This window comes from Myotis davidii, unplaced genomic scaffold (assembly GCF_000327345.1).
Source record: "Myotis davidii unplaced genomic scaffold, ASM32734v1 scaffold363, whole genome shotgun sequence".
Classification (NCBI taxonomy): domain Eukaryota; kingdom Metazoa; phylum Chordata; class Mammalia; order Chiroptera; family Vespertilionidae; genus Myotis; species Myotis davidii.
Window position 1 is genome coordinate 684,060 of NW_006294069.1, and position 21,924 is coordinate 705,983.

The 21,924-nt window shown below is 41.4% G+C and overlaps 1 protein-coding gene across 5 annotated transcripts in view; it reads right to left on the reverse strand.

Annotated features, from left to right (window-relative positions):
* FAM222B (family with sequence similarity 222 member B) overlaps positions 1-21,924 on the reverse strand; it is a 61,777-nt gene that overhangs the window by 13,060 nt on the left and 26,793 nt on the right. Inside the window, exon 1 of one of the 5 annotated variants that reach the window (XM_006768033.2) lies at positions 15,626-15,849. The exons of 3 other annotated variants lie outside the window; for them this stretch is intronic. The gene's annotated coding sequence lies outside the window, so the exon portion shown is untranslated. Of the gene's footprint in view, positions 1-123; positions 183-15,625; positions 15,850-21,924 lie in introns of those variants that run through there. One more of the 5 variants, XM_015566734.1, reaches the window with a different exon arrangement.

Here is a 21,924-nt window from a genome sequence, read left to right on the forward strand (position 1 = left end):
AGAAGTCAAGGTGGCATATTAAGGCTTTACATCATACGAGTGAAGGAAAAGCTCAAATGTTAAACAAAGATCACAAAACCTCTTTCTTTTTCTTAGAGGGCCCTCTCAGGTATGTGAAATTACCCTGTCATGATGAGTATCAGAGAGCTCCAGCTTGCAAGTCCAGGTGGCTGAAAAGATACTTTGTAAAAGAGGCTGTTCAAACTGTGGCTAAGATAGCAACTGCAGAAAGAATTGAAGATTGAATGCCTCAATGAGAACAGAGCAGCCCAAGAGTTCTGGCACAGATTCGGTCTTTTTAGGCCTCTGGTAGGTAGGGTAACAGAATGAACAGTGTGCCAAGAATAAAGTCTCCTGTTGGGATCAAATGACTGAGGTACTGCTCAGAATCCCATTCCTTGTGAATGCTGATCTCTACCTAATAACCAGTCCCCTATGGTCCTAATACAGCTGAGCGCAAACTCCAAGGAAAGGAAGGGAATTAACAAATACTGCAGACTAATATTGTGAAATGGGCTGTATGAGGGACTCAAGTGATGTTTTCTTAATTAGGTCTCCCAACCTTTCTTGGAGATAGGTAATAATTTCATTTGTCATCTCGTCATCTGTAGCCCAGACTACAATAGCCTTCTACATGGTCTCTCTGTCCACCCACCCCCACTTGCTCCTGTAACCCAATCTATTCTCCACACAGCAGCCAGAGTAATTAATATTTTTAATTGGAAATCTTATCAGCTCAAAAATCTCCAATAACTTCCCATCTCACTTAGAATAAAATACAAAATCCTAACATGGCCCATAAGGCCTTCCATACTCTGTTACTCCATATGAGTGGAGGAAAAGCTCAAATGTAAAACAAACCTCTCTGATCTCATCTTCTTTTTTTTTGTTTTTGTTTTGGTTAATCCTCATCAGAGGATATTTTCCCATTGATTTTTAGGGAGAGTGGAAGAGAGAAGGAAAGAGAGAGAAACATCGATGTGAAACACATCAATTGGTTGCACGAGCCTTGACTGGGGAGGGCCTGCAACCAAGGTATGTGCCCTTGACCAGAATCGAACCCATGACCCTTTGGTCCACAGACTGACATTCTATCCATTGAGCAAAACTGGCTAGGGCTCTGACCTCATCTTCTAACCCCCATGCCCCGCTTGCTGACTCTACTTCTAGCCCTAGTGTTCTCCTTGCAGGTCCTCGAAGGAGCTGAGCACACTCCCACCTCCAGGCCTTGTACTTCATCTGGATAACTGAGATGCTGTAATGATGAAAGTACAAAGAACACATTCACTCAGCAGTCTTGCAGATAACACTTTCTCCCTGTATTTTTTAGAAGGAACCAATCCATAAATGACCACCGTAATCTCTTATATATGTATTAAATTTTGATGTGTGCAAACATCTATGAGATAGAATCATCTATCAGCTGCCTCTTAAATAGGAGACTGACTACTGTAGTTTACAATAATATTTGAATTAGCTTTCATTTCTTGAACATAAAACCAACAGAGCCAAGGAAGTAACACTAGGTGGCAAGGGCAAATCATTGTTTTATAAAGAGTTTTCAAAAGGGGAAAATCCGCCCTAATCAGTTTGGCTCAGTGGATAGAGCGTCGGCCTGCGGACTGAAGGGTCCTGGGTTCGATTCCGGTCAAGGGCATGTACCTTGGTTGCGGGCACATCCCCAGTAGGGGGTGTGCAGGAGGCAACTGATTGATGTTTCTCTCTCATCAATGTTTCTAACTCTCTATCCCACTTCCTTCCTCTCTGTAAAAAATCAATAAAATATATTTTTTAAAAAAACACCATTTTTCTCACTAACCAAAAACCATCAGATAAACACTTTGTTTTATTGCACTTTGCTCTATTTTGGCTCACAGATATTGCCCCACTCTCTCCAACAAATCAAAGGTTTGGCTCTGACTGGTGTGGCTCAGTTTGTTGGGCACCCTCCTGTGCACCCAGAGTTTGAGGTTCCATTCCTGGGTAGGGCACATGCCCTGGGTTGCAGGCTCAATCTCCAGTAGGGGGCATGCAGGAGGAAGCCAATCAATATTTCTTTCTCACATCAATGTTTCTCTCCTCCTCCCTTCCTCTCTAAAAATGAACTTAAAAAAATTGAAGATTTGTGCCATTTTCCCAACAGGCTCAGATAATGGTTGTCATTTTTAAAATATATATTTTTTATTGATTTTTTACAGAGAGGAAGGGAGAGGGAGAGCTGGAAACATCCATGAGAGAGAAACATCGATCAGCTGCCCCCTGCACACCTCCCACTGGGGAAGTGCCCACAACCAAGGTACATGCCCTTGACTGGAATCGAACCTGGGACTCTTCAGTCCACAGGCCGACACTCCAGCCACTGAGCCAAACTGGTCAGGGCTGGTTGGCATTTTTTAGCAATAAAGTATTTTTAAATTGAAGTATGTACATTTTTTAGACATAATGCTATTATTGTGTACTTAACAGTCTACAGTATAATATAACCATAAGTTTTATATGCATTAGGAAACAAAACAAACAAAAAAATACATGCAATTTACTTTTTTGTGATACTTGCTTTATTGCTGTGGTCTGGAACCGAACCTGAGATATGCCTATAAGGATTAATGTTAACTGCAGCGCAAATCACCTTTGAAATCTGGATTAACAAGAGGACTATATCAAAGTTGTTAAGGCTTTGACTTTGAATCCCAGCTCTGCTACTTACTTGCTGTGTGACCTTGGGGAAGACACTTAATTTCATCTACAAAATGTACCTGCTTCCTGGAATTGTGAGGATTCAATAGGTTTATGTTAATATAATCAAGTGCTTCAGATACTGGCACTAGACATGCAGTGAACACTATTTAAATGTTGACTATCACTTTCCTAATTTATCAAAATCCAAGATGCCCCCCCACCCCCCTACCCTATTTTACCCCTCCACCCGGTTCCCACCCTACAGCAGGCCTTCACCACCCTATTGTCTAGGTCCATAGGTAATGCATATACATATATAAGATCTTTGGTTAATCTCTTCCTGCTCCCTGGCCCCACACTTCTGAGATTCCATGCCACTGATTCTATTTTATTCATTAGATTCCTTATTGGTTTATTTTTAGATTGCATGCTGGTATGTATTTACTGCTATTTTATGGCTCATATTTTTTATTTCTTTTACTTCTCTCTCTTCTTAAAGAATACGCTTCAACATTTCATGTAATACTGGTTTGGTGGTGATGAACTCCTTTAGCTTTTTCTTGTCTGTGGAGCTCTTTATCTGACCTTCAAGTCAAAAAGAGAGCTTTGCTGGGTAATGTTGTTTATAGGTCCTTATTATTCATCACTTTGAATATTTCTTACCACTCCCTTCTGGCCTGCAAAGTTTCTGTTGAGAAATCAGCTAACAGTCATATGGGCATGCCCTTGTAAGTAACTACTTTTCTCTTGCTGCTTTTAAGATTCTCTCTTTTGTCTTTAGCCCTTGGCATTTTAATTATGATGTGTCTTGGTGTGGGCCTCTTTGAGTTCCTTCTGTTCGGGACTCTCTGCACTTCCTGGACTTGTAAATCTATTTCTTTCACCAGGTAGGGGAAGTTTTCTGTCATTATTTCTTCAAATAGGTTTTTAGTTTCTTACTCCCTCTCTTCTCCTTTTGGCATCCCCATGATGCGAATGTTGGTACACTTTAAGTTGTCCTAGAGGCTCCTTGCACTATCTTAATATTTTTGGATTCTTTTTTCTTTTTTTAAATCTTTTTGCTCTTTTGGTGGGTATTTTTTGCTTCCTTATATTCCAAATCACTGATTTAATTTTCGGAATCCTCTATTCTACTATTGAATCCCTGTACATTATTCATTATTTCAGTTGGTATATGGTTAATTTCTGACTGGTCCTTTCTCATGTATTTGAAATTCTAAGACCCCATGCCTACACTTCAAATTTTCTTCCAACCTCCACTTTGCTCTGGCAATGCTTCTATTGAGTGGCATTAGTGCAATCCTCTTATTTTAAAAATGGTGAATTTCACCTTTAGAAAGATTCCAAAAGAAATGTCTATCCTGAAGAAGGTGCTATTAATGACTATCCTTTCTTCAGGTCTAATATTCACTAATGTCTTAATTACATTCATGTTCATGATTTAAATTTTTCAAGTCCCTTCCTTCTAAACACACATCCTGGCCCAGCTGTTATGGCTCAGTGGTTGAGCGCTGACCTATGAACCAGGAGGTCATGGTTTGATTCCCAGTCAGGGAACATGCCCAGGTTGTGGGCTTGATCCCCAGTGCTGATCAATGATTCTCTCTCATCATTGAAGTTTCTACCTCTCTCTCCCTCTCCACTTCTCTCTGAAATCAATAAAAATATATTTAAAAAATAAAAACATTCTGAACCTAAGCAAGTGCCATGCAAATTCCCCTATGCTATAAAGGGATACTTTGTTATATCTTCTGGAGCGTAATGGAGTTTGACAGTCTTTTTCTCTCACTATTCAAAAAGTTTCAAATAACATCATAAGCTTTATCTCCAAACTTCCTGAAAAGTACCTACTATAACTAGCTTCTCCATTTTCACAAAAACAGCAGCTGGCGGGCAGGGCCGTGGTTACTCAACAGCAGAAAGGTTTTCAGTAACAATCAATGAAGAGCTTTGAAGTATAAGGATGATATTTATTACTTACCCTTTCCTCTTTTTTCCTATTTAGTGAGACCACAGAAGTTTTAGAGGAGGACCAAGTACATTATGGCCCTTCTCCAAGCAGCCATGAATTTTCTTCCCTTACTTTAAATAAATACTAACTAAAAACAGGCTCTTAAAATGCATTGCCATACATGAAGCTATTGCAGGAAATTGATCAGTCCTTGGGAAGAGAGCCTAGCAACAAAGGACACTAAGGTGAGCATCTGAAATGAAAGCAGCACCAAGTCACATGGAGATCTAAGAACAGACCCAGTTGAAATCAACTTTAACCTATTGCAAATTAAGGAGAAGATTCTGCTTACAAGCTCATTTACATTTCAGGGTATCCATCAAACAACAATATTGAAGGGAATGTTTGAAGGGAAATGGCAAAGGAACTCAGTCATCTTCAGAGGAAGATAAACTATTTCCCTTTCCTCCTTTCCCTCTTTATCCATCTAGCAGGGATTGTTTCCAAAAATCCTATATAATAAAAGAGAAACATGTAAATTGACCATCCCTCTGCTATGTTCACCAGCCAATCAGGAGTATGCAAATTAACCTGACAAAGATGGTGGGTTAATTTGCATACACAGATGCCAAGTGGCCTGGGTCCCGGGAACATCCTTGGGACCCAGGCCGCTCCTAGCCTGTAGGCCTGCACATAGGCCCTGAGCAGCCAGTGTCCCAGAACGCCCCCGGCCACTCCGGGCCTACGGCATAGGCACCAAGCAGATGTTCCCGCCTCGGGGCTGCTTGCGCATGCACTGGCGCCAAGTGGCGACCTGGGTCCACGTCCCTCAGCCTGGTGCCCACAACGCGGGGCTGGCTGCCAGCCTCGGGGGACATGTGGAGACCCGACGGCCACCACATGCGTGGCCCAGGGTCTCCGCACACCTCCCAGCCTGGTGCCCACAACACGCAGGGCTGGCTGCAGGCCTTGGGGATATGCCTCACCCCCCACCCCCCGGCAGTGGGGACACTCCCCTAGCCCAGTGGACACAACCCAGGAGGTCCTCTGCGCATGAGCTGCAGAGGAAACACCTTTTCTTTTTTAAAAAAATATTTTTTATTGATTTTTTTACAGAGGGGAGAGGAAACATCAATGAGAGAGAAACATCGATCAGCTGCCTCCTGCACACTCCCCACTGGGATGTGTCCCCAACCAAGGTGCATGCCCTTAACAGGAATCAAACCTGGGACCCTATTGCCGCCACTTGCAGTGTTCTTCGTAACTTGGGTTACAAGAATCCAAGAAGGTGATCTAGGGTTTTTCCACCACACTCCTGGAGGAAAAAACGAAGGTCCGCTGCTAGAGGGGCTAAGAAATATCATATCCTGCCCTAGCTGGTTTGGCTCAGTGGATAGAGCCTTGGCCTGCCGACCGCAGGGTTCGGGTTTGATTATGATCAAATTAATGCCTTCCCCTGATCAGCCTGGTTGCCTCCCACAAAGGGAGGCCAGACTGTGGCTTAGGCCTGCTCCTCAAGGGGAGGAGGAGCTGACCAGTAGGACATCCCCTGAGGGCTTCCAGTCTGTGAGAGGGGGCAGGCTGGGCTGAGGGGAATCCACACCCACCCCACCCCCAGCGCACGAATTCCATGCACTGGTCCCCTAGGATTATATAACTATGAGGCACAATGCACAAAATTTATACAAGGGGCTCGGCCCTCGCAGCCCCAGCTGCCTCGCAGCCCCCTCTCCCCCAAGCCCACTGGTCATTCCAGAAGGTAGTTCCCCAGCCCTGTCTAATTAGCATATTAGCTTTTTATTATATAGGATTAAAATAACATCATAAAATTCCTATAGAGCTAAAGAAATGTGTTTTCAGTGTCCTAATGATTTTAATTTTCCATTGCCATTTATCCCCTCTGTGCCCTCTTTGGTTTATATTTCACATATGAATGAAATTATATGATTCTTCTCCTTTCCATCTGAGTTATTTCGCTTAGTGTGATATTCTCAGGATCCATCCATATAATCACAAATGGCAGTATTTCATCCTTTTTATGGCGGTGTTATATTTGCTATTGAAACAGATCAACAATGCCATTTGCCTGTCTAAAAATTAGATGCCCTGGAATCTCTTAGAAGTAAATTATTAATGTAATTATAGTTCCTGGCCTTGCATAATGTCTTCTTACTACCACATGCTGGTGGCACAGGGCACATCTAGTACCACCCACCCCAACCTCCCACCCAAAAATCACCTCACCACTGTCCATATCCACGAATTCTTAGTGTCCTACTGATTTTAAAAGTATTCCAAAATAAAATTTTCTTTTGCACTTTGAAAAGAATTTCAAATGCAAGCAGAAGACTAAACTGCACCTTGCCAATTATCATAATCTTACAATAAGCACATGTTGCTATAAATGACATTTAGTTCCATCTTGTTATATTCTCCTATGATGAACAGCAATGAACTCAAGGGTATAATCTCAGAATATAAAAAGCCAATACGGTTGTTCCTAATAGATTCTTTTAAAATATGATCCGTCCTAGCTGGTTTGGCTCAGTGGATAGAGTGTCAGCCTGGGGACTGAAGGGTCCTGGGTTCGATTACAGCCAAGGGCACATGCCTGGGTTATGGGCTCAATCCCCAGTAGGGGGCCTGCAGGAGGCAGCCAATCAATGATTCTCTCTCATCATTGATGTAAGCATACGCAATCAATTACTCGCTCATCAGTGATGTGTCTATCTCTCTTTCACTCCCCCTTCCTCTCGGAAATCAATAAAATATATTAAAAAATAAATAAATAAAAATAAAATATGACCCTATACAGCTCTTCAAAAGAACAATATGTTTTAAGTGTAAGATTAAGTTTTATAATTCTTTGACCTTCTATCTAAAAGAGGTATGGAAAAAAAATTAATTGCAGTGCAGGGAGGGTGTAAAATGTGTCATTCTGGTTATTAAAATCCATCAAGTTCATACTTCAGCCTTGGTATAACTGGGCAAAAACTGACTTGCAAGTAATTATCACCACTAGCTGTAATAAAAGTTAATTAGGCATAATTGAACTAACACTCTAATCAGAGGAAAGTTGCAACTGGTGAAGAGCCCACTCTTCCTGCTCCTTCAATCTGCAAATGAAACTGCTAATGATAATTTGTGGACAAATAAGAAATTGTTTTCATGGTCTCCCCACTGTAAATCACTCAGCAATTCCAGCTAATGCCCAGAATGTTGGGCCAGGAGAAAAATCATTAAGCAGTGCTTCCTTAGATAAAAATGAATTTTAACAATAACCAAGTCCATTAAAGGCAGTGGGTTGCTGTGAATTGTTAAATGTCCTCTCAACACCCTAAGTAAGGTAATATGGCCTTATCTACATACCCTAATACTATGTACTAGATGTGTCCTGTGCCACCAGCATGTGGTAGTAAGAAGACATTATGCAAGATCAGGAACTACAATTACATTAATAATTTACTTTCTTCTAAGAGATTCCAGAGCATCTAATTTTTAGACAGGCAAATGGCATTGTTGATCTGTTTCAATAGCAAAGATTAAATCACTTCTGAATTGATTTTGGAGTTAGTAGAGTCCAGCTGTATAAATCATGTTTTTAATTCTGGACAAGTACTGTGCCCTTTTCCCTGGAATTTAGTATCAGACTCTGCTTTTTAACTGTGTCTAGAGACCAGAGGACTATGACTCCTAAGAGTATTGTAGAGTCTTAGGAAACCATTTGTCTTGTGGTCTTTATATCACAAGTGACCTGTAAAGTGGGCAGAAGACAGGTACATCGCTGAGGTGACACAAGGTAAAAGAAAAAAGCAGGTACAGCCTGGCCGGCGTGGCTTAATGATTGAGCGTCGACCTATGAACCAGGAGGTCACAGTCCGATTCCCAGTTGGGCACATGCCCAGGTTGTGGGCTCAACCTCTCATCATTAATGTTTCTATCTCTCTCTCTCTCTCTCTCTCTCCCTTCCTCCAGAGACCTCAATGCCCGGCTTGGCCACCTTTGCTGTTGGGCATTTGCCTGCCGCCCCCAGGCCCTGCCCACCTCCCTGTCCCCAACCTGCTTGGTTTTCATGACACCACAGACCAGGGGTCCTCAAACTTTTTAAACAGGGGGCCAGTTCACTGTCCCTCAGACCGTTGGAGGGCCAGACTATAGTTTAAAAAAAAAACTATGAACAAATTCCTATGCAAACTGCACATATCTTATTTTGAAGTAAAAAAAAAACGGGAACAAATACAATATTTGTATTTGCATGTGGCCTGCGGGCCGTAGTTTGAGGACCCCTGGCTTAGAGTACTTCTTTAATCAGAATCTGACTTCTAAATAGATTTCATTTGGGCAAACAGCCCTCATCATTAGAGTACATACAGCTCAGAATAAGAAGAGTGGCCCTGGTACTTCAATGAGCATCCTCCTGATACCCCAAGGTTTCAGGTTCAATTCCCAGTCAGGGCACATACAAGAATCAACCAATGAACAAATAAATAAGTAAAAAACCAAATCAATATCTGTCTCTCTCTCTCTCTAAAATCAATTTAAATAAGGGGGGGGGGGGTGCTCTGGCCAAGTAGCTCAGTTGGTTGAATGTGATCTCCATATGTCAAGGTTTCAGGTTTGACCTCTAGTCAGGGTACATACAAGAAGCAACCAATAACACCATAAATAAGTGGAGCAACAAATCCAATGCTTCTCTCTCTTTCTCTCCCTTAAACCAATAAATTAAAAATAGTGTTTTTTTTTAAAGAAGAGAGACTTAGACTGCAGGTGTGGCTCAGTGGTTGAGCATCAATCTATGAACCAGGAGGTCATGGTTCGATTCCCGGTCAGGGCATACGCCTGGGTTGCGGGCTCAATCCCCAGTGTGGGTGGGGTGTGCAGGAGGTAGCTGATGAATGATTCTCTGATGTTTCTATTTGTTTTTTCAAAAGAAAAAAAGAGGGGTTTGCTTTTGTAACAGTTCTTTGACTTGGGTATCTATAGCTCACCCACATGATGAATGATTTGCATATACTGTGGGGCCAGAAGAAGCCAACAAAGAAGATATACCAGTCTCAAGAACTACTAGTAATTTATTTATGATTTACTTGGAAGATCTCAATTCACCATAGGAATTCAGTGTAATTAGGTAACAAGGGTTAAGTAATAAAATATTAAGTAAAACAAACTGCCCCAAGGTTACTTAACTGAGCTGAACTTTTCTAGGTCTAATACTGAGTTATATACTACTTCTGATGATTAAGAAACTAACTGTAATCCAACCTTGTGTGTGGCTATCTTGCTTATTGGTCTCTTGAGTGATCAAAGAAACATCTCTAATTAGTTTGTTCAGCTAGAAAATCCTAGTTAAAAAGTAGAGGAAGTTAAAACTATTGTTTTAAAATGTGGACTAGGAATATCTTTAGTTTTTATCTGCCTATACTTTGTCTGTTTGCCCTTCTGCATGAATAATGAAGAACTGACTATATCTGATCGGGAATGAACCCTTAACTAGAGTTCTGCACATATGCTGGCAAAGATACCCTCTCCCCTTTCAGGCTAGGCTGAAATTTAACAAACTCAGTCCTAAAATTTGATCTAAACAATCCAATGTTCCCTCCCTGGGATCCAGCAGCACCAAATATAATAACATTTCAATTTGTCCTTTTTTTTACACATCTATCTTTTATTTCTCCAATACTTCATCCTGAACCTTCTTCCCTCTCTTGATTGATAATGGCATTTTGGTCTTTGAATTCCCTTCACCACTAGAAATATAAAAACAGCTTGTCAGGGGAGAGAGACAGAAATTTCAAATCTTCTATATATATAAAAGGCTAAGTGTCCATCCATCCATCCAACTGGTAGCTATGACACGCAATGACCACCAGGGGGCAGACGCTTTGACCGATAGCTGCCATGACACGCACTGGCCGTTTACAAATAAACTACACCACGGACCTGGTTCGGATAAATCAACACTCAGCTTCCCTTAAGTGGGACACAGGCCCCACCACCACCCCAGAGTGACATTCAACCAAATCGCAACCAACGCTGCCAAGACCCCATGGTGCAAAATGTAGCCCACAGCCCAGCCCAGAAACGGTCACTGTGGGTGCCGGGTAATGATCTCACGTAACAATGCCTGGCTTCCTCTCCCTAGTGACTAGCCTCCTTGGAGTTTCTTCAGCCCAGGAACCCGACTTGCTTTATTGCCAGGTGCAAACATTTTACAATACAACCAAATGTTTGTGAAGTGTTTTCCCGTGCCTCATCTCATTTGACCGCACAGAAGTCCTGGAGTAGGTCAATAGGAAACTGAGTAGAATCCTATTTTCTTTTCATTAGGAAGACAACAGAGATTTGGAAACTTGACTCAACTGAAAAGAAGAAATGGTGGAACTTGAAAATGACTTCAGGTTTTCTCACTGTGCAAAATATAGTCAAATACTGCTACAGTTAAATATTTTACCCTTTGTTCTCCCTGAGTGATCTACAATAATAATCTGCTTCGTGTTGATATTTACTGCTGTGTTGCTGACAATTACCTGAAAGAGAAGTTGGGGTGTCACAGAGAGAAAGGGAGAGGGATAGAGAGTTAGAAACATCAATGAGAGAGAAACATCGATCAGCTGCCTCTTGCACACTCCCTACTGGGTATGTACCCACAACCCAGGTACATGCCCTTGACCGGAATCGAATTTGGGACCCTTGAGTCCGCAGGCTGATGCTCTATCCACTGAGCCAAACCGGTCGAGGCTTAATTTCCTTCCAGTGTGCACGAATCCGTACACTGGGACACTAGTTTCAAATAGGAATCCTAAAAGGAGTTCTTGGAGAAAAAACTAAATACATTAGAAAAGAGAAGAATTCAGAGACTTTGGCTCTAGCAGTGGCTTTACTACCAAATCATTAATATTTAGACATTCTCAGGGCATTAGTTTTCCCTACCTGAGTGAAAAGGTGAGACCGCAAGAGACTGCTTATTTAATTCACTGAATAAAAATAAACCCAAAAGTAAAAATACTTATGTTAACACTGAAAATGATTCTTGGGCTGAGGAAACTCTTGTCTTAACCTTAACCTTTTGTGAGTTGTTATATAATTATACTCTTTAACCCCACATTTAATTTAAAAGTATACTATGTACTCAAAGGTACCAAAGAATTCCTTTAAACCACCTCAGACTTTCTCTTTTTTCTTCTATTACCCTTTATATTTACAGACAATGAAATCTCTAATCAAAATCCTAAGATCTGGCCAAATATAAGGACTGACCAGTATTTGTTAGAATGCTAACATATAGAACAAATTTGGGGGAGAGAGCAAAGGCCTGGACTCTAAAAATAAATGAACAATTTAACTTGTGTGTTTGGTTTTAAAAATCAGAACGAACAAAAAGATGGGTTCAAAGTTTATATTTAAAAGGCAACTGTGGTTTGAATGGCTCTTAAAATCCCATAAGTACAGTATCAAACACAGGGTAATTGATTCAGTGGACTCTTTCCTTTTCACTGCCAGATTGAACAGCTCTAAGGATAATCTCCTTCATTCTCCCAGGGCTCAGTTGGAAGATTCATTATTTATGCCCTCAATTGTTTACTGTGTCCTATTTTTCCATCCATCTAGGCCCAAGGGCAGTGTTATCACTGGCCTGTTTCCAACTAACAATGAATGTGTTAGTTCATTGCCTTACTAGTTACAAAACAGAAGATAATCAAACACAGTGGAATCTTAATATTGGAGAGCAAACCCCCATGCACTACCACTTGATCCAGGAGAGAGGTTAATGACAATGCTGATCCAGATTATCAAAAGGTAAATAAATGAATGAAGTGACCTCCCTGAATTGTTCCAGTCCTTTTATTTTTTAAGCCACTGAGCAACATACTAGTATATGCACATCCAAAAGGATTCTTAAAGGGCAGTATCATTAGAAAGACCGTCCTGGCCCTCAACAAGAGCAGACCTGTAAACTATTGAGGATTAAACTGATTGAGATGCACTTTGCCTAGCAACCATTCATTAGGAAGAGTTCAGTAATTCACCAGCAACCAATTCCAAATGCTTATCTGGGTCATAAACAGATAACAGACTCCGCCAAGTCCTCTACCCTCTGGATTTAGACTCAGCAAACAACTTCCTCGTAAGACTCAGCTGCCAAGAATCAACCCCTGGGAGAGGGGGTTGTGTTTAAACACACACAAAATATTCTCAGACACCTGACAAAGCTGAACAGCTAAACTACCTCCACATGAATACATTCATTGTCTCTAAATAAGTCTCTTATATAGCAGCATTCCCAGGTCTTTTCGCCTCTAATATTTTCTCACCTTGAACAAGCTTTACCCAATTCCAAATCTGGTAACACTCAAACTAATTATTATAAGAATCAAACAATGCCAAGGGCCCAATCTTTCCTTCACCTTCTTAAGGGGATCATTTTATACGTTGGATGTGAATGGGGGATTGAGTTGAATCTCCCTTTAGAGAAAACATAGGACCCCTTTTCTTAACACATTCTAAGCTGTAACTCACAAAAATAAGCAGAATGGATAAAAACAGACTACTAAAGAAAATTAAAGCAGCTACTTTACCCTTAGCAGCAGCAGGTCCCTTCAATTTAAGAGATATGAGAAGTCACAGCTTCATGTGTCTCCTTGCAGAGGACCAAATCTGCGGATTTCCATCTCCCTTAAGTGATATTTGAAGATCAGTGTAGATACACCTATTAGCTCTATACATAGCCTTTTGTCTCCTGGGGAAAATTCTTTGGGGAAATCACTGCACCATGCAAAATACTGATTACAAAAATTAGCCAAGAAAACAAATATTTAAAAAGTAGATGAGTAGCCCTGGTCAGGTAGTTCATCCAGTTGGTTATATGCCATTCCGGTACATCAAGGTTATGGGTTTGATCCCCGGTCAGGGCACGTACAAGAATCAATCAATGAATGCATAAATAAGTGGAACAACAAATCCATGTGTCTGTCTGTCTCTTTCTCTCTGACTTTCTGTCTCTCAAATCAATACATTTTTTTAAAAAAATGAAGTGAGCTAAGTGCATTATAACATCATAAAACTGTATTAACTGCTCACCTCTGGGTAGACAAAGAAAAAAACACCTAGGATAGCTATCAAATAGGATGGCAACCTGTTTTCTGGTAGAAGCAAAATGAACTGGTGGAATATGCTTTAATATGGCCACCAAGGCGTTTTTGTCACTTCCTCAGCTTGCTATAGCTTAGCCAAATTGCTTTTCATTTTGTACCAGGCTAGCTGTCAAAGATTAAATCAGTGATTTTTAAGGGTTCATTCTCAGTAACATTAGGTAAGGAATCCTCTTTGCCTTTCAATTTAAATATTATTCATGGAGTTTGAAGGGATAAATTAGCAATAAACTAAAAACCCCAAATCCAAGAAAGATTTACTGTGAATCTTTTTTTTTTGCACAATTCTATACTAAGTCTACTTGAGAATTTTTTTAAAGTGTAAGTTTTCTGATCCCTAGTAAGTTTTCACAATTGAGGTGGGTTTCCTATCTCATCATCCCTATTCTTTATAATACTTGCTTTCTAAGCTGCTCCTTATTGATTAGAGATCCAATAAATCCATGCTAAGAGAAAACATTAATCCAGCTAAAACTGTAAAATAGCTGCAGCATATCAATTCTGTCAACACTAAACTCCAGTTAGAACAGTCTCTGAAAACTAAACCTAGATTTCAAGAATGAACTCTCAATCACTTCAATTAATATTTACCCAGGAATGTCTTTCTAGTTGCTAAATGGGATGCTGCCCAATTCATGAATTGCTTAAAAAGGAAATTTGATCTTCAAAAAAATTTTTTTTATCAAAGTGCTGACAAAAGATTGATTATCTATCCCTTCGGATATTCTAGCTAATCAACATTAACATAAATCTGGTCCAAACACCTTTGGTGAAAATGCCCAGTTAAAACAAGTTTACCATAAAATTGCCACTCAACAGACATGCAGATGACACACAAATTCACACACCCTTTGTTTCTATCACAAATTTGAGGTTTTCTATCATCAACTGATACCTTTCCTCTCAATTAAAAACCTATAAAGGGTCTCTGATTTTGGCTGAGGCTGAGCACTGCATCCTTCAGAAAGAAGGGATCCATTCGTTGTAGAAGCGAAATAACTCAAGAGAGAAAAACATAATTTCAATTGTAATGCTACAGTTATTAAAATTCATAAAGTTGGGAGGAAGGGGCTTTAAAAAATAAACGGATTAAAATTCATCTGGATATTTTTTAAAGTTTGATTTTGGTTTTTGACAGCCAAAACATATTCTCTGAGAACTTATGGATATAAGAAACAGACCTGTGGAGAAACAGATCTAAGCCAAGTTTCAGTACCGCAAGGTAAGTTTGCTCCCTCTAGCTAGGATTCTCCAACAGGGTTTAGTACTACACAAAGCCGGTGAAAATGCACTCGGGAAGAGACTTTAGCAGAGTTAATCACTAACAACTATCCGGATTTCCTTTGACCACCATTTGACGGGGGCTCTCCCTCTTTCCACTAGCACCTTCTTCCTTTTCAGATAGTTTTTGCTGATTAAGGTAGTCCCAAGCAGGAAAATGGTGAAGACAGCTTTTAACGGACAAGGATGCAGTACAGTTCCAAAAACACACTCCTAGCTTTTTCTCTTTCTTTTTTTTTGCGTTTCACTGCATCAGATGCCATATAAAAAAAAAGGCTCCTCTTTTATTCTCTGTTATTTCACTACGCGACCGACATCGACTCATCAGTAAAAAGATGAGTCCTGAATCTCCTTACCCTGCCGCAGGGGTGGGATGAAGGGAGGGAAAGAATGAAGGGTAGAATTAGAAAATCAAAATAAACTGATGGGATGCGGAGCTCTTACTTCCCATTCCCTTTCCCCTCAAGGTTAAGTCGGCAGAAGTCGGGGTTGCGTTAGAAAAAGCACACACACGCGCGCGCACACGCACACACACACACACACACACACACACACACACACACACCTTGAACCCTAGAAGGGAGGTGAGGTTCGCGCTGCAGCGCTCGGTGGGCTCCGGGCTCCGCCCCGCCCGCCTGGGGCAGCTCAACTCTCCGCGCCCCGCCCCGAGAGATTGAGAGAGAGGGGGCTTCCAGTGGTCCTGGCGGGGGAGGGGGCGGCTGCTCCGGGTGCCTGGCTCTCCGAGCGCAGCACTCCGAGGTGCGCCGACACCCCCTCCCCCAGTTTGCGACCGCTGCCCCGCTTCGCCGCCGGAAGCCAGCCCCGCCCCCTCAACTCTATCCCGGCCCTCCATGAGACCCCTCCCGTCCTCACAGCCAATGGCGAGCCAGGGAGCCAGCAGAGCGACTCGCAAAGCAGCCAACTGGGGAGCCCCACTGGGAGGTCAGCTGCCGGGGATAGGCCAACTACCTGCGGCCCCGGCCCGGCCCGGCTCCTCTTTGTTAGAGCTGCCCCCATCTCCCTGGGTCCCCACCTCAAAGCCCGGAGTCCAGTATCCCATAGCTGGGCCAAGTGATGCCTCACCCCTTCTCCCGCTCCCCTGCCCACTTTCTGCCTGGGTAAACAAACCCAAGCTAACCATCCAGGCGGTACACTAGAGCGCCTCAGACTTCCACAGCAATAGCCACCTGGTGACACCTGACAGTAAAAAAAATGCTCCCCAGGTCTATATGCCTCGCCCTTCTTTTCTCAGACTAATCAACCCTTCATAACCGTGCATAGATTTAGATTTGCATATTAGATCAGCTGCACACATCAATCAATCCACCCTGTCTGAAACTACAGATTGCTGTGCGGCAGAAATTAAAGGGTGCGGGGCGTATTGGGAAGGTATGTATCTGGAAGGTTGTTGGTGGTGGGAGGGGAGGGAATACATTAAATCACCTGCAAAAAAGAAACACCAAAAACACACACAGTTGACCCAGTTCAGACACAAGACATCCATTCCATTAAACCCAAGCTAACCGCTCCCTTAGCAGGTTTCAGTAAAACCAGGAAACAAACCTCAAGTCTTGTTCAAGCCACACACCTAATATGAGAAAAACTCTCAGCAATTGCCAGGCCGCGGCATAGCTGGCAGGTTGCATCAATACATCAATCACAAATTGCCAACGTTAGGGACATAACACTGCTGGAATAGAATATGCTAATGATTGAAGGATATTTTCTTAGGCATAGTGGGGCTCACTTAAGACACAAGAAAAATGGGTATCAGGAAAAGCCAGCTATTACCAATATGATCATTTTTTTAAAATATATTTTATTGATTTTCCACAAAGAGGAAGGGAGAGAGAGATAGAGAGTCAGAAACATCAATGAGAGAGAAACATCGATCAGCTGCCTCCTGCACATCTCCTACTGGGGATGTGCCTGCAACCCAGGTACATGCCCTTGACCGGAATCGAACCTGGGACCTTTCAATCCGCAGGCCGACGCTCTATCCACTGAGCCAAACCGGTTTCAGCCAATATGATCATTTTTGTCCACAGAGTTCTGGCAACTAGTATTACATATCTAAATCACTGCAATCACTCTTAGTTCCCCAAGTACTATAATAATAACAACACTACAATACTTTAGCCTCTTATTTTTAAAAATGTATTTTTTATTAATTTCAGAGAGGAAGGAAGAGGGAGAGAGAGAGAGAGAGAGAGAGAGAGAGAGAGAGAAATCAATGATGAGAGAGAATCATTGATTGGCTGTCTCCTGCACACCCTACACTGAGGATTGAACTATGACCTCCTGGTTCATAGGTCAACACTCAACCACTGAGCCAAGCCAGCTGGGAAAGTAGCCCTATCTTATATGAAGCTCAAAGCATTTCATATATATAACCTCCATCTTCTTAGAAGATGGAAAAGGAGCCTACAACACCCATTTTTAAACCTGATATTTTTCCTAACCAAATTAAAAACTGTGGTTTAAGATTTATAGAGGAACCTCATTGGTGTCTCATAGGCTAGCTTATTAAGGTCCATATGTTAAAAATCATATGTGAAATTTTTATTTTATTTTAAATTCTGCCCACAAAAGTCTGCCAGATTAGTTATCAGGTGTGTCCAGCCCCTTCCCATCTTCTCCTGAACTAAAACAAAAATTCTCAAGAGCACAAAGCAGTTATAACTCTCCTCCACATCACTTAGTAATCCCCTGTCATTTTCCATATTAAAATAACTAAATAATACTGCAAGAAGCTACTGTTTAAAATAGTGTACTCTTGCCCTGGCCATGTAGCTCGGTTGGTTAGAGCATCATCCTGATAGGCCAAGGTTGTGGGTTCAATCCCTGATCAGGACACATACAAGAAGCAACCAATGAGTGCATAATTAAGTGGAACAACAAATCTCTCTCTCTTACCCTAAAATCAATAAACAAACGTTTTTAAAAATTAAAAAAAAAAAATAGTGGCCCTAACCAGTTTGGCTCAGTGGATAGAGCATTGGCCTGCGGACTGAAAGGTCCCAGGTTCGATTCCGACTAAGGGCATGTACCTTGGTTGCAGGTACATTCCCAGTAGGAGGTGTGCAGGAGGCAGCTGATCAATGTTTCTCTCTCATCGATGTTTCTGACTCTCTATCCCGCTCCCTTCCTCTCTGTGAAAAATCAATAAAATATATATTTTAAAAAATAGTGTATGTACTCTTGATGTCTAAGGGAAACATCTGAGCCAGTACTTTCCCTCAGACTTGAGCTTTCTTGACAAAAACAATTTTTTTTCTTTAAGGAATAGAAACTAAAACTTAAATTCTTCCAAGATCATTCATGCACCAATTAATTTGTCAAGACATCAAAAACAAACATACCTGTCTTGCCATTATTATCACAAATGTTATTGATAATTGGATAATTCTGATAAAACTTCTAATATCCTCTTCTAAAACATAAACTTGGGCCGAACCGGTTTGGCTCAGTGGATAGAGCGTCGGCCTGCGGACTCAAGGGTCCCAGGTTCGATTCCGGTCAAGGGCATGTACCTTGGTTGCGGGCACATCCCCACTGGGGGGCGTGCAGGAGGCAGCTAATTGAGCTCTCTCATCGATGTTTCTAACTCTCTGTCCCTCTCCCTTCTTCTCTGTAAAAAAATCAATAAAATATATTTAAAACAAAAAACATAAACTAGGAACTCTTAGGGGGTTTCAAGTGCCTTAATGGAAATTAAAAGGTCAAACACATCTTGCCAAAAGTATCTATACAGTACAAGAAACCACAGAGGAATTATAACTGTTTAAGAAAAGATCACTGGTGCCGAAACCGGTTTGGCTCAGTGGATGGAGCGTCGGCCTGCGGACTGAAGGGTATGTACCTGGGTTGCGGGCACGTCCCCAGTAGGAGATGTGCAGGAGGCGGCTGATTGATGTTTCTCTCTCATCGATGTTTCTAGCTCTCTATCTCTCTCCCTTCCTCTCTGTAAAAAATCAATAAAATATATTAAAAAAAGAAAAGATCACTGGGACACCCAAAACATTTCCTCCTAAACAGAAATTCAAGTCCAATACTTTTCATGTCCCGCAAATGTCCTCTTTCTGTATTATTACCACTACCCTAACAGAGATACTTACCATATGTCTGTGGGGGCAACTATACTTCTAAGTCTCCCTTTGCTTTCATCCATTAGCTCTTTTTAAGAACTACAGAAACTGCCCTGGCCATTTTAGTGGTTAGAGCATCAGCCCTCAGACTGAAAGAGTCATGGGTTCGATTCCCAGTCAAGGGCAAGTATCTGGATGGGGGGTGGGGGAATTGCAGCTTCAATCCCCTGCGGCCCAGGTCTGGGTGCATATGGAAGGCAACCAATTGATGCATTTCTCTCTCTTTATCTTTGCTCTCCTCCACTCTCTCTAAAAAAAATTTTTTAAAAAGGGAAAAAATATCTTCAGGTGAGGATTAAAGAAAAAAAGACAGAAACAGTTCAATTTATTGTACATTTACTAGATGTGCAAGGCACGCACACATATATATATAAAGTAATACATATATACATATACATACATACACATTCTTATTTTATCATAATAATAGCCCTATGAAATATAAATTTCCCGTTTTTACATATGAAGAAACTGATGTCCAGAGAGGTTATACTATCTGATCTAGGTCATATAACTGCACATAGCTGATAAATAGAAAAGTTTGTCAGTATTAGAACTTAAGTTTTCTCAAATCAATTTCTCTCTCCCTTCCCTCTCTCTAAAATCAATTTTTAAAAAAGGATTTATTCTCTTAAAAAAAAAAAAGAACATGAGTTTTCTGGCTTCAGATCGAATATTCCTGTCCACTAAGCTATATCAAGGCTTACTGGTGCCTATGTCAGCCAGCCAAGTTTCCACTGTGTGGCTGTTACATATCCTATAACCTGGCACTAGCCTATGTTATCAAACTTAACTCTCTACCTTTCCTCAGCATGTTTTCCCCACACCAGATTGTTCTGCTTGCTCACTGTCTGTATATCATGTTCATCCATTTTAAACTTTCTTGCCATGACTTGTAATGTTATAACCATTCCATTTAAATCCTACCCATTCTCCAAGGCCCAGCTCAAATTCCACCTCCCTTGTGGAGCCCACTTTGATGCTGTCAGCAATGATTCCTTTTTTGAATCACTACTACACAATTTACTACTTAATTGTTCTGTTGTCTAATGTAATTTGTCTTCCTAAGTTAGACTGTATGTAAATCAGAGCTAGTTTATATTTGCCTTTATATCTTCTACCTCCCTAATTTAAAAAAATATTTTTTTAATTGATTTCAGAGAGGAAGGGAGAGGGAGAGAGAGCTAGAAATATCAATGATGAGAGAGAACCATTGATCAGGATGCCTCCTGCACACCCCCCACAGGAGATCGAGCCCACAACACAGGCATGTGCCCTGATCAGAAATCGAACTGTGGCCTCCTGGTTCATAGGTCGATGCTCAACCCCTGAGCCACAATGGCCAGGCATTCTCACTCCCCAATTTTGCCAAGTAAGAAATACATAGTAAAGTCCTCAATAACTACTTACACCAGTAAACTTCATAGCAAAAGAATGGTCCAAATCACTTAAATGAACCAAGTTCTCATAACAGCCACCAAAGCTGAAATTATTAATAACATTCTTAATTCATTTTCAAAATAAAACAAATACCTATAATCAAGTTCTCAATCTGCCACTACTAAATACTCATGCTTCAACAGTATAACAGACAAAACTGATAGGGGGGACTTCAAGAGGGCTGGTAATGTTTCTTGATCTGGGAACCAGTTGCATAGGTATGTTCAATTTGTGAAAATCCATTGAGCTGTCTACTCATGTACATTTTTCTATATGTATGTTTTATCTCAATAATAAGTTTTAAAGTATCAGCCCTGGCCCGTGTGGCTCAGTTGATTGGAGTATCCTTCCATGCACCAAAGGGGTCAATGGTCCAATTCCCAGTCAGGGCAACTACCCAGGTTGCAGGTTCAATCCCTTGTCAGGACAAATAAAAGAGGCAACCAATCAATGTTTCTTTCTCACATCAATGTTTCTCTCTCTCCCTTTGTCTCTCTCTAGAGATCAATGAAAACATATCCTCCAGTGAAGATTTTAATAATAATAATCACATATAGCCCTGACCGGTTTGGCTCAGTGGATAGAGCTTCAGCCTGTGGACTGAAGGGTCCTGGGTTCGATTCCAGTCAAGAGCATGTACCTGGTTGTGGGCACATCCCCAGTAGGGGGTGTGCAGGAGGCATCTGATCGATGTTTCTAACTCTCTATCCTTCTCCCTTCCTCTCTGTAAGAAAGTCAATAAAATATATTTTTTAAAAATGCATTCATTTTGTAATTTTAATAAATTAGTTGAGTAATACAATTATAGATTATCCTATCTAATAATAGAGAAACATGGTAATTAGCCATAACTTCGCTACCCTCCCCATTGGCTAATCAACAAGATATGCAAATTAACTGCCAACCAAGATGGCGGCCGGCAGCCAGGCAGCTGAAGCGAACAGGAGGCTTGCTTGCTCCAGTGATGGAGGAAGCCAAGGTTCCCCGCCTGCCACTGCTGGCCTCTGAGCTGCAGTCTAAGAAACAATGTTGCAATTATAGAAGCTAAACAATCCCCAGAAACCTGCTTTCAACCGGCCAGCCTCAGAGCTGGAGATGAAACAGTGTTTCAATTATAGAATCCAAACAAACCCAGATACCTGCTTTCAGCAGCCAAGGTCTCAGAGCTGGAGCCAAGCCTCAGAGCTAAAGCCAGCTCTCAGCTCCAGTGACAGCCATAAAAGGTAAATAAACCCCAGAATAAAAAAGAAAAAGAAAAAAAAGAGAGGGTGGGAGC